Below are 13,662 nucleotides of genomic sequence, written 5' to 3' on the forward strand. Positions count from 1 at the left end.
CCTCTCTCCAGCTCTGAGACACATGTTTGACAAACAGGAAAAGACTGAAAAACAAAACAAAACAAAACAGGATTTGAGCTTACAGAAGAGGAGGAGTTACAAGATGAATGACATAATGAAATACAATCATAGATAACTTGCATAAAACCAAATATAACAATGACCACTAGATGGCAGCAACGTATAGTAGGATAACAAATATAACACTATGCAATTAATGTGGATTCTAGATGAGAAGCTATTAGGTACGACAGCACACTTATTATGAACCTTCCATAAAAATTCCTCTTGCACCTGTGGTGCATCTGTTAATGTGGCTAGATTCCTTACAGTTTTCTTCTAGGGCAGTTTCTAGGGAATTTGGCCAGCAGAGTGAACATCAAAATGTGACATCAAAAATTAATGTTCACTTTCTCAATTGTCACAGACCCCAGACCAGATATCTAAATCCATTCAGATCAGACCCTCAATTGATTAGAACCAAAACATCACCCCTTAATACATCAGAACCCAGATACCAACATACTTACTGCTTCATGAATCTTTTCACTTCTGCCACGCACAATGGCAAGCATCACTACTGTGTGCACCAGGCTCTGCACAGAACGTCCTGATGCTGGCCTGAGGATAGCTAAAATCAGGAATTGCCATGCTGTAACTTCCCCCAAGCTCTGCAGAGGAGGGGCGCTCTGCTGTCTGGAATGCTGCCTCCTTTGAGCAGCTGTTTGGTATCGAAATAACTAAGAGAGTACAGAACCCAAACCCTAGCAGGATCGCCATTCTTCGAGTGATCAGTGGAGGTCACAGGCACAATCTCTTTCATAGGTCTGCTAAATGTGGTATGCAGTACTACTGGCATAATATTCAGTAATATCAGAAAAGTATAGCATTCTAACTGCTGCAGTCACTGATTTATGATTGTAAACATAGTCCGGGAGGACCATTGGAGCTTCAACTCTGGATTATCTGGGAAGGGAAGATGTACAGAGAGTAATAACTCTGAGTACATATAATGTAGTAAACGTTACCTGCAGTCTTATGTAACACAACTGATAATTGTACAAATAATGTAGGTGTTACCTGAAGGATCTTTCTTCCCAGTGAGTGCTTCAGCTCATGCTGCAGTGCAGGGAGTCAGAGTAACAGTAGTGCAATTTGACTCCCAAGGCCGCCACAACAGAGAGCTGTGCCATAGGTTTCAGGAATCCAGGTCACCAGACCAAAATCCTGATGCTAGAAGATGAAAAGCAGGGAGCCCCTTTTGCAGCCCCTTCCACCACTAAGTGTGGTGTGCTGCAGTGCAGTGCCCGCTTCTGTCTTGTCTCTTGCAGCAGTATTTTAAGACTGTGGTCAGTTTGGGTGGCTATGAGCAGCCTGGAAACCTCTGGCAGCTGACCAAATTATAATCTATTATTGCTTGCAATATTGTTACACTCAAGAAATACATCCAAAAGAATGCATATGCCAGGTACCACTCGTGTGGTGTAAACACAACTTTTAAAAGTATGCCCATATTAATTACATTTACAAAGTGGCAATTGCCACAGACCATCGGCGCTACTTAGTAACAATAGTGCAGCAGTGTCCCAGACAGCGCCGTACCTCCGCTGCAGTCACACACAGAAAACAACTTCAAAATAGAATATGGGGACGCCGCGCACCTCTAATTTACCTACTATGTGTTATGATATGGGGGTACTGTTTAGGGGTCAAGCCTAATGGGCTGTTTTACGTTATTTTCTTTGCAGATCCTCCTCGCAATGATTGCTAAATCCGCTGAGGGTTTGGTTCAGGTTTTGTTGATTTTCTTATTTCTCTTATTCAAGGGGCTCCAACGGTCTCCACTGAACCGTAGCTCTGGTGACGTCACCTGCTCCACACTGTGAGCACGAGCGAGTTTCAAAAAGTAAAGGCTGCACCACCGGCCGGGGCAAACTTTTGAATAAGACTATTAAAAGAACTTTGTCGGCCTTCAGTGGAGACCGTTGGAGCCCCTTGAATAAGAGAAATAAGAAAATCAACAAAACCTGAACCAAACCCTCAGCAGATTTAGCAATCATCGCGAGGAGGATCTGCAAAGAAAATAACGTAAAACAGCCCATTAGGCTTGACCCCTAAACAGTACCCCCATATCATAACACATAGTAGGTAAATTAGAGGTGGGCGGCGTCCCCATATTCTATTTTGAAGTTGTTTCCTTATTAATTACATCCATATTGGTAAATTTGAAGTTGATGTTTTGCTGCCCATCTGGCTGTCATGAGAAAGAATTTCTCTGGGGATTGGACCACGAGATCGTGGTTGTTGAAAAGTACATGTGAATAGAACAAGAAGAAACAGGCTGCAGTAAGGACAAGAAAGGGTGCTGGATCACTAATGGATTCATCATGCCCAAACTAACAGTGAGACCCATTTCCTGCTTCTCAGACATCTTCTTCAAGAAGGTACAAACACTTCTGTGCCCAGACAGACAACTAGAAATGCTATGGTTATTAGAATCAATGTACATTTCATATTAATGTAAATGCACCATGATTTACAGACATCTGCTTCTGTTTAGATTGATGGGAGTACTCAATTAAATTTAGTCATGGCATTTTCTGTTCGTCCCTGGGGTGAATTAATAGCCTAGTAGAGATGGGAACATATTTAGTCCCTCATAAATGTTATAATTACCCTTTATTTATCAACAGGGTTTGAGAAATAGTAGTGTATGTAATTCATGTGGTAAACAGGAACCCCAAACCAGGACAAGGAGGAGCAGTGAGCTAAAGGCTATGTCCACCGACACAACAATTGTCCTCTAGTTTTGTTTCTACAGCTCCTACATGTCACCAAGGTAACAGACTACAAACATGTAGTCTGCAGTCATATGCCCTTCAATGTGTAGGTATGCAGGTTGTACAATTAGATTCCCAGTCAATGGCTTCAGTAAGTGCTATATAATCGTTAGTATAATTCTAATAGTGGTATGACCGGTATTAAAGGGGTTGTCTGGGTTCAGAGCTGAACCTGAACATATCCCCATTTTCACCCAGGCATCCCCTCTGATATAAACATTGGAGCATTTCATGCTCCGATGCTCTCCCTTGCCCTGCACTGTATTCGGCAGGATAACGGCTTTTTTTGTCTATGTTTTAACACTTCTAGCCGGAGGCTTCTGCCTAGCAGTGATGGGTGGGCTTTGGCATTGTCCTAGCCGTTTTACAGGCTAGGGCAGTGCTCAGTGGCGTACATACAGGGGTCGCAGTTGCGACCGGGCCCGGCACTCCAGGGGGCCCGGCCGCCTGTGGACTCCCCTGGCCCCTGCAGTCAGTGTTCCCTTCAAGCTGTGTGCGGGTGGGTGGCCGCGCAGCAATTATTGTGTGGCCCCGCTCACAACTTTATAATCCTCGCTCACTGCTCAGCCATCGCGCCGCTCAAGCAACATGCCAGCAGTCAGTGTCAGAAACATCTCCGTCATGCGCCTCCTGCCCCGTCTGCCTGCTCCTCCCACTTTAGTCACATGACGGAGGGAGAGATGTTAGGCTCAAGCTGCCGGCGGCGAGTCTGCATGCCACCATAGTTAGTAAGTACAGCGTTTTTTTTTTTTTTTTTACAAAGATTAAGTTTTATGAATATACTTTACAGCTGTGTGCGGGGCCGGTGTATTACAGTAGAGTCACTGCACCGGCCCCGCCAGTGTCCCCGCCTCCTCCCTCCCCACTGACACATTACAACAGCAGGCCAAAATGAGCGAGGGAGAGGAGAGTGAGGAGGGACTCGAGTAATTACTACGCTTCTTCCCAGGGCCGCTGTAACCATAGGGCGAACCGAACCCTGTGAGAGGACTCAAAGCTCTTTTATTCCTGTCTGTTTCAGACATGAATAGAAGAGCAGGCCTGACATAGGAGATCTAACCTGGACACTCCTCAGAGTCTTAGCTTCCCTTTTGTGCTCTCTTGTGGCTGGCCTCCGGTCTAGGTTCCCCCTCCCTACCTCCTTGCCATTAACCCCACTGCTCCCAGTTACCCCATACCAGGCCTGGACTTGTACTGTTTATGAGCGATACAAGAGTCTGGTGTAACAGTGTGCACAGTACTACTACATGAGAAATACTTCTGTAATCCCCTGTAGTATATTATCTCTGCTCATCAAACACATCGCTGTACAGTACATGGTATAGCGGCTCTACTTGGTGTCACAGCTCAGCGCCATTCATTGCACCTAGGCCATGTGACCAATGAATGTGATGTTACATGGCTTAGGAAAAGCTGCCATCCACAGATCCCCCATAAGTGTGTCATCCACACATATCCCATAACAGTGTCCTCCACAGATGGCAGTACAGCAGGATTGCCATCCAAAATCGGCCTGTCCCGCACAAAGTGGTTCTGTTGGGAGGCATGTTGGGTGAATGGTAGTGGGGGGGGGGGGGGGGGGGGCGGCGGTGGGTTGACGGGGAGGGGGCCCCATGGATCAGTTTTGCACCGGGGCCCCATGGATTGTGTGTACGCCACTGGCAGTGCTAAAGCCCACCCATCAGTGCAGGTGATATCACCAGGCTCACTGCTGGGCGGAAGCCTCCGCATAGCTTTCCCCATGGAAAGCCCGGGACATTACCGTATCTCCAAAAGAATCCTTTGCCCTGTGCGATTCAACGCAGGGCAAAGGAGAGCATCAGAGCATGAACTGCTCCGATGCTCATATGCCTGGGTGAAGATGGGGATATGTCTGGGTTCAGCACTGAACCTGGACAACCCCTTTAAAAGGACAGCCTCATTTGGGAGAACTTGATGCCAACGTCTGTAAAGCGCTGTGGAATATGTCAGCAGTATATACAGGTGAAACTCGAAAAATTAGAATTAGAATTTTGTGAAAAGGTTCAATATTCTAGGCTCAAAGTGTCACACTCTAGTCAGCTAATTAATCCATACCCCCTGAGCAAAGGGTACCTCAAAATTGTGACTTTGAGGTTTTTATAAACTGCAAGACATAATCATCCAAATTATAACAAATAAAGGAGTATAGAAATGTTATAGTGAGCACTCGATATCTGTTGCTATATATCAGGTCCAATTTGTAATACAATATTTGTTTATTATATCAATTTATCACAATATCCATAATATGGAGTGAGACAGTATCAATTATAAAATATAAAATATAAATATAAAATACAAAATATAAATATCACAATCTGATAGGGGTATTGCGGTTTGTTAGTAATATCGGATGTATAACTTAAAACACATCTAAAAAGTTCGATTTATATCCTTATGAACATTACACCTTTATTCAAGGTGTCTCAATCGTGTAATTGCGCTATTGGGGAAATATTCACAGTCCTATGCGGTATATCCGTGAGTATAGATTTCAATGTTACTCACTATTTGGGGTCCAAATTGCACGTGTCAGCCCGTGGTGGCGTCCCACCACAGGTCAGTACACTCACCCTGTTTCTTTGTAATATTGTGAGGGGTCTTCCGATGTTTAATATCCGCAGTGTCGTCACGGAACTTGAAGATCTGCTCACCGCTGTCTTTTATGCGCCCCACGTGTAGCTGGCGTTCTATGTTTTGTCTGCGCTACACGCAGTCAGGGCGTCAGTGGAATCCTCACTTGATACTTAGTTCGAGGCTCCTATAGTGAGTCAGCGGTGATATAATTTACCGACTGTGCGGTTATGTCCGTGGCTGTGCGTGCTGATCAGCTGATGTCTCCGGTATAGTGAGGTGTCTTGTTCAGTGTAAGGGTCCCATCCGCTATACGCGTTTCAAGGTCTCTGACCTCTTTCTCAGTAGCTACTGAGAAAGAGGTCAGAGACCTTGAAACGCGTATAGCGGATGGGACCCTTACACTGAACAAGACACCTCACTATACCGGAGACATCAGCTGATCAGCACGCACAGCCACGGACATAACCGCACAGTCGGTAAATTATATCACCGCTGACTCACTATAGGAGCCTCGAACTAAGTATCAAGTGAGGATTCCTCTGACGCCCTGACTGCGTGTAGCGCAGACAAAACATAGAACGCCAGCTACACGTGGGGCGCATAAAAGACAGCGGTGAGCAGATCTTCAAGTTCCGTGACGACACTGCGGATATTAAACATCGGAAGACCCCTCACAATATTACAAAGAAACAGGGTGAGTGTACTGACCTGTGGTGGGACGCCACCACGGGCTGACACGTGCAATTTGGACCCCAAATAGTGAGTAACATTGAAATCTATACTCACGGATATACCGCATAGGACTGTGAATATTTCCCCAATAGCGCAATTACACGATTGAGACACCTTGAATAAAGGTGTAATGTCCATAAGGGATATAAATCGAACTTTTTAGATGTGTTTTAAGTTATACATCCGATATTACTAACAAACCGCAATACCCCTATCAGATTGTGATATTTATATTTTGTATTTTATATTTATATTTTATATTTTATAATTGATACTGTCTCACTCCATATTATGTATATTGTGATAAATTGATATAATAAACAAATATTGTATTACAAATTGGACCTGATATATAGCAACAGATATCGAGTGCTCACTATAACATTTCTATACTCCTTAAATTTTATCCTGTGGTTAGGGTGAACCACATCTTAGTTAGAGCACCTACCCTAGCTATTAGAGGGGTGAGCCACTATAAATCTACACCAATTATAACAAATAAAGGCTTGAAATATCTCGCTTTGCCTGTAATGAGTCTCTCATATGTTAGTTTCACCTTTTAAGTTGCATTACTGAAATAAATAAACTTTGCACGATATTCACATTTTTTGAGTTTCACCTGTAAGTGCATAAAATAATGTTTAGCCCTATAAGACGCACCTAGGTTTTTGAGGAGGAAAATAAGAAAAAAAATATTTTTAACCAAAAGGTGTGCTTTTGGTGGGTTTTGAATTAATGGTGGTCTGTGCATGACACTTCTATGGGGGATCTGTGGATGATGCACTGTCATGTGGGGGATCTGTGGATGGCACTGTCATGTGGGGGATCTGTGGATGGCACTGTTATGGGGGGATCTGTGGATGGCACTGTTATGGGGGGATCTGTGGATGGCACTGTTATGGGGGGGATCTGTGGATGGCACTGTTATGGGGGGGATCTGTGGATGGCACTGTTATGGGGGGGATCTGTGGATGGCACTGTTATGGGGGGGATCTGTGGATGGCACTGTTATGGGGGGGATCTGTGGATGGCACTGTTATGGGGGGGATCTGTGGATGGCACTGTTATGGGGGGGATCTGTGGATGGCACTGTTATGGGGGGGATCTGTGGATGGCACTGATATGGGGGATCTGTGGATGGCACTGCTATGGGGTGGGGGATCTGTGGATGGCACTGTTATGGGGTGGGGGATCTGTGGATGGCATTGTTATGGGGCATCTGTGGATGGTACTGCTATGGGGTGGGGCATCTGTGGATGGTACTGCTATGGGGTGGGGGATCTGTGGATGGCACTGCTATGGGGTAGAGGATCTGTGGATGGCACTGTTATGGGGTGGGGGATCTGTGGATGACACTGCTATGTCATCCACAGATCCCCCTCATAACAGTGTCCCCCAATACACCGGCCCTCTGCTCACCGCAGTATTTATAAACATTAATCCTTACCCTGTTAAGAAGTTTAACTAAAGCTGCGCTCTCCCCTGTTCCCCTGTATCCCCACAGCACTTACGAACAAGCTTCCATAGCAGGCAGAGCGGACGGCAGCAGTAACGTCACTCACTTTATTCATAAAGTGGGAGGAGCAGGCACTCGACGTCAGTGAGTGACGTTACTGCTGCCGTCCGCTCTGCCTGCTATGGAAGCTTGTTCGTAAGTGCTGTACTGATACTGGGGAATAGGGGAGAGCGCAGCTTTAGTTAAACTTAATAACAGGATAAGGATTAATGTTTATAAATACTGCGGTGAGCGGCGGGGCCCGGTGTAAAAGTACAGTGACTGCACCGGGCCCCACCCCAGTTCCGGCCCCTCCTCTCTCCCGGCTCATACACCGCAGACTGCGATGTAAAATTGAAGCATTCGCCCCATAAGACGCAGGGGCATTTCCCCCCACTTATGGTGGGGGGGGGGGGGGAGTGCATCTTATGGGGCGAAAAATATGGTAAATAAAATAAAAATATGCAAAATAGTGCATTTCAGTCAAACAGACATACTTTATTCCATTCGAGCATTGCCTGAAACTAAGGGAGAGATTTATCAAAACTGGTATAAAGGAAAACTGGCTTACAGTGGGCAACCAACGGGAATCCACCTTAAATTTTTCAGAGCTTCTTTGGAAAATGAAAAGTGGAATCTGATGGGCAACTAAACCAGTTTTACACTAGTCTTGATGAGTCTCACCCTAAGTGTCCATACACCTGCTGAGTCTCTTCATAAGCCCCCTAAACTATGTGTCTATTTATTTTTGTGTTTAGGTTTAGAACTTGTTTTTTCCCCTCAGAAACAGGTTTCACTCATCATAATAGTAGTTACATAAGTTATGGCTAAAATGCAACCCTCATAATCGGATTATGCCTCTTTCATGTCTGTGACAACATCCGTGACAAGATGGTCAGCGGTTCACCCATGAAGATGTCCATGAAGGATCCGCGTGGCCTTTTCTTTTCCCTCCATGAGTCAACTGTATTCCATGTACAATGCTAGGCTGAAAATGCATTTCCAGAGCATCTCCTACCAACTGTCTGTGAAAACCATGGACCAGTATCTGAGGAAAGGGATTTAGGGGTCATTATTTCAGAAGACTTAAAGGTAGGCAGACAATGTCATGGAGCAGCAGGAAATGCTAGCAGAATGCTTGGGTGTATAAGGAGAGGCATTACCAGTAGAAAGAGGGAGGTGCTCATGCCGCTCTACAGAGCACTAGTGAGACCTCATTTGGAGTATTGTGCGCAGTACTGGAGACCATATCTCCAGAAGGATATTGATACTTTGGAGAGAGTTCAGAGAAGAGCTACTAAACAGGTACATGGATTGCAGGATAAAACTTACCAGGAAAGATTAAAGGACCTTAACATGTATAGCTTGGAAGAAAGACGAGACAGAGGGGATATGATAGAAACTTTTAAATACATAAAGGGAATCAACAAGGTAAAAAAGAGGAGAGAATATTTCAAAGAAGAAAAACTACCACAAGAGGACATAGTTTTAAATTAGAGGGGCAAAGGTTTAAAAGTAATATCAGGAAGTATTACTTTACTGAGAGAGTAGTGGATGCATGGAATAGCCTTCCTGCAGAAGTGGTAGCTGCAAATACAGTGAAGGAGTTTAAGCATGCATGGGATAGGCATAAGGCCATCCTTCATATAAGATAGGGCCAGGGGCTATCCATAGTATTTAGTATATTGGGCAGACTAGATGGGCCAAATGGTTCTTATCTGCCGACACATTCTATGTTTCTATGTAAAACTACTGAGGTGTTAATACACACATTAAAGTCAATGGAGATTCATTGACGTGCTAAAGAGGCCTATGAATTGGAATATTGTGATGAGCTGCTAGGATCATATATTTCCCAATAGACTGGACTGGTTTTCAAAGACATATAATATGTATTTGGCTGTAAATAAAAGGGGAAAACTACAAACATGATTTTTTTTCTTCTTCTTATATTCTACTAAAAATCTAACCGAAGAGGAGACTACATATGTAAAGAAAAGCAAATATCACAAATAATAAGCCATTAATAATAAACCATTACACACGAGAAAGAATTATACAACCTTTATTTTCCACAGATTTGATAGAATTTTGCTACATTGTTTATGTATATTTCTATGCGATTATATGTTTTCCTTTTTATGAAGTCCAACATTATACAATTTATAGTGATGTTTGGTAGTGTACCTATAAGATTTTAAAAAGTTTAGCGTTTTTTTTTTTGGAATGTACTGTGTATGAGGTAAAATTAAGGTTAGATTAAAAATCGTTTTGCATTTTTTTCCCTTATATCTGCAGAAATCCGCACTGAGACACAGCGGCAGATACACTATTAAATGACGTTTACTATCAAAAATAGGAATTCATCTTGAATTTTGCTATGAAAAAACAAGTCACTGTAGATCAGCTCTGAGTGACCCCAATTTTAGACATTCAACCATGTGGAAATTTCTGGGCAAATACACACTCCCTCATTTATACTGGCCGAACATGGCACATATAGAAGGCTCTAGAAAAAAAAAATATATACTCATACATCATTTTCCGTTAGAACATATTAACCGATACATAAAAAGGTGACAAAAGGAAGGGAAAATAACAAAGGGAAACACACATCACGATTCATAGGACAGATCATTGTTACCACTAGAGGACTGAAATTTTAACATCCGCCGTAACAAAATAAAATAAAAATCTACACACACGTTATTTGACACATAAACAATTACAATACATGCCCATTACTACTGTAGAAACAGCTCTGGAAAAGATCTTCATAGAACGAATTAGCCGCTTATTTATCCGAGAGAAGTGCTTATTGTCATTAAAATGCTAATCAAACCCAACAAAACTAAAACTAGAGTGATTTCACTACCTCCTGACATAGCAGATAATACATAAAAAAAAAGAAGAGGATGGTGAAGGAACAGACCGGGTGTGAGCAGTAAGGTTTAGTAGGGTTCCTATAAGCTGGCAGTTCATGGATACCTGCACGGAGGTACCCAATATCACACTTCATTCTGGCCTTTAGAGAACTTCCATAGGCAAGCTCACAGAACAGGAGGAAACTGCAAAGTGCTTCTATGCAACACTGACTACATGCAATAAACTATTTGGTACAAATTCAGGACAGACATAACATTAAACATTAGTTTTATCTCCAAGAAATAAAGCAGCTTAAAAGGGTTCTGGTGCAAATTACATTTTGCCTTTAAGTTTTGGTGAAAGAGGTAACAAAAAGTGATAAGAAATCAAAAATAGCTACACTCGAGAAGGAGCATGGATGTAAAGAGGGCAGCCACAATGGCAGGACAGCTGTAAGACTAGTGGTAGCCCATCAACCTATACACTAGTTAGCTAAAAGTGCTGAGACATACCTGAATTTCTGAAGAATAATCTGAAGTATTAACCCTTGAGCCCTTCATGGAGAAAATGAAGTGTCATAGGGTCCCAGGCAAAGAGGTCAAAAGAGGACACAAACACATGCAGGAGGATCTTTCTGCTGGTTAGAACAAGACTAATCTCATCAGTGGTAGGAGGATATTATTTGGGCTCCTCATGGACAGGGGGCACCTGTTTAGTGTATCAACACTAGGGATGAGCGAACTTTGTGTTTCAAGTTCGGCGTACAAAGTTCGGGTTATCTAAGAAATCCATTATGGATTCCGCTACCACAGACCATATAAGTTATGGACCATGGTAGCAGAATCCATAACAGAATTCTTAAATAACCTGAACCTTGTACGCCGAACTTGAAACACAAAGTTTGTTCAACACTTTTCCCCATACAAAAATGTTAGCACCAGCCTTACCACGGTAAAAATGCTTCAAGGGCATCTTTGTAGATTTGTACCCATGACACTGGCGGACCTGTTACATGTGCGCTTGGCAGCTGAAGGCATCTGTGTTGGTTCCATGTTCATATGTGCCCATATTTCTGTGAAAAATAAAGTTTTAATATAGTAAATGAGGCTCTAAGAGCAACAGGGGCGTTGCTGTTACACCTAAAGGTTCAGCTCCCCCTACAGCTGCTGCGCCCTCTGCACTTTGATTGTCTTTAGAAGTCAGGACCAGGCAGTGATCACGTTTACACTGCTTGGTCCTGTCAATCAAAGTGCAGAGGACGCAGCAGTTGCAGAGAGAACAGAGCCTCTAGGAGTAATGGCAACACCCCCGTTGCTCCTAGAGGATCATTTGCATATATTACAGTTCATTTTTCTAAGTAATGCGAGCACATATGAACATGGGATCAACACAGATGCCTTCAGCTGCCAAGAGCACATGTAACAGGTCAGCCAGTGTCATAGGTACAGATCTGCTGACAGAAGCCTTTAAAGGATTGCTTAATGTAAGAAGAATACCAGCTTTTCCAACTGAAGTTCTGAAATGATGGTGGGAAAAGCTGTAGGTAAGTCAGGATGGGCTGCTGCTAACAAGAAAAATGCCAAACTATAGAACATCAAAACTATCCACATAGAAATAGACTAAGCGTAAAAAGTAATTGAAAAAAAAAAAACCCAGGTCAAAGAAACGCATAAAAGCCTTTACACTGTAGAACCACTAACTTGTGTGGACTAATTATTACATCTACAATTGTAGCATTATTATTAGACTGCTTAAAGGAGTTTTCTGAGACTTTTATACTGATGACCCATCCTTTGAATAGGTCATCACTATCTGATCGGTGCTGGTCCGACCCCCGCCAATCAGCTGTTTGAGAACGCAGCGACGCTCACAGTAGCGCCACAGAATTTTCGCAGCTTTCCCTAGGTCAAGTGGCCTAGGGGCAACTCTGCCCCATAGAAGTGAATAAGGATGAGCAGCGATACCAAGCATGGCACCTACTGTATATAATGTATGGCGCTGTGCTTGGTGAGGCGAAGTCTTCTTGAACAGCTGTTCGGCGGGGGTCCTGGGTGTATCCCAGAGGATAGGTCATCAGTATTAATGTCCTGGAAAACTCTTGCTTTCTTTGTCCTTGTTTTTTTTATATTTCTATATATGAAGTGCCAATTACCACATGGACAATTCATCAACACAATATATGTGATGATAATTATTTCACTTTCCTTGCTGAGATAACCGATGAAAGCCCAGAAAGGGCCAACCATTCTTGGACTGGCTAGAAGCCCTTTTACAGGGTGTGAGCGATGTTCCCATTCTCATAAGTGTACTGGGCTCTTCTATCACTTATTTGGAGTGCTGACCAATGACTGTCTGTTTCTGGAAGCTGGTCTGTTGTGGAAAGATGCTCTAAAGTGTTCTTGGGCATCTTATAAAACGTATTACTAATACAAATAATAAAATGTGAGAAAAAGTCATAACACTGAGAGTGGAGCAGATATAATGGACAACCTAGATCTCAGATGTGATACTGGCTTCCTCTCTGTTGTCTTTTAACAGACTAGTCTACACAATATACAGTCTACATTTCTTCCTAGCCACCAGCATCAATGAAACCATCACATTCCTTGCAAACATCTGATTAAAAGGTGCCCACACACCCTCCACAGCGTGTATGCATTTCCAATAGTGAGGGAGGAGAAGGCGATTGGCAGACACTTCTAGCAGTGGCTTATCTCCCTGGAAAACAAAATAATTGGGTGTTCTAATTCAAAGTGCCCAAGAGGCTACCCATACACGTTAGACTCTTGGCCATTTACACCGAAAATGGCAGGTTCAGCAGACAACAGTGTAATGTGTATAGAGGCCTTAAGGTATCAGCCTGCCACGAGAGGACTATGTCATTGTGATCAGCAGAAATGGCCCTTCTACACATGTTTTGTCCAAGCAAAGGTGCTTCATCCACTTTAGATAAAAGGGCTGGTGCCTTGCGCTAAAAGCAAGCAAATGTAAACCTGCTTAGCCTCAAAAAGGACAATTCCTATCACATCTCTGGAAGGCATACGTCTTCTTCTGATAGAGCTTCATTAGATAAAATAAACCAGTTGTGCCATCTGTATTATCTACAATAAATATCTTCTAAATCTTCTTTTT

Source organism: Bufo gargarizans, chromosome 3, assembly GCF_014858855.1.
Source record: "Bufo gargarizans isolate SCDJY-AF-19 chromosome 3, ASM1485885v1, whole genome shotgun sequence".
Classification (NCBI taxonomy): Eukaryota; Metazoa; Chordata; class Amphibia; order Anura; family Bufonidae; genus Bufo; species Bufo gargarizans.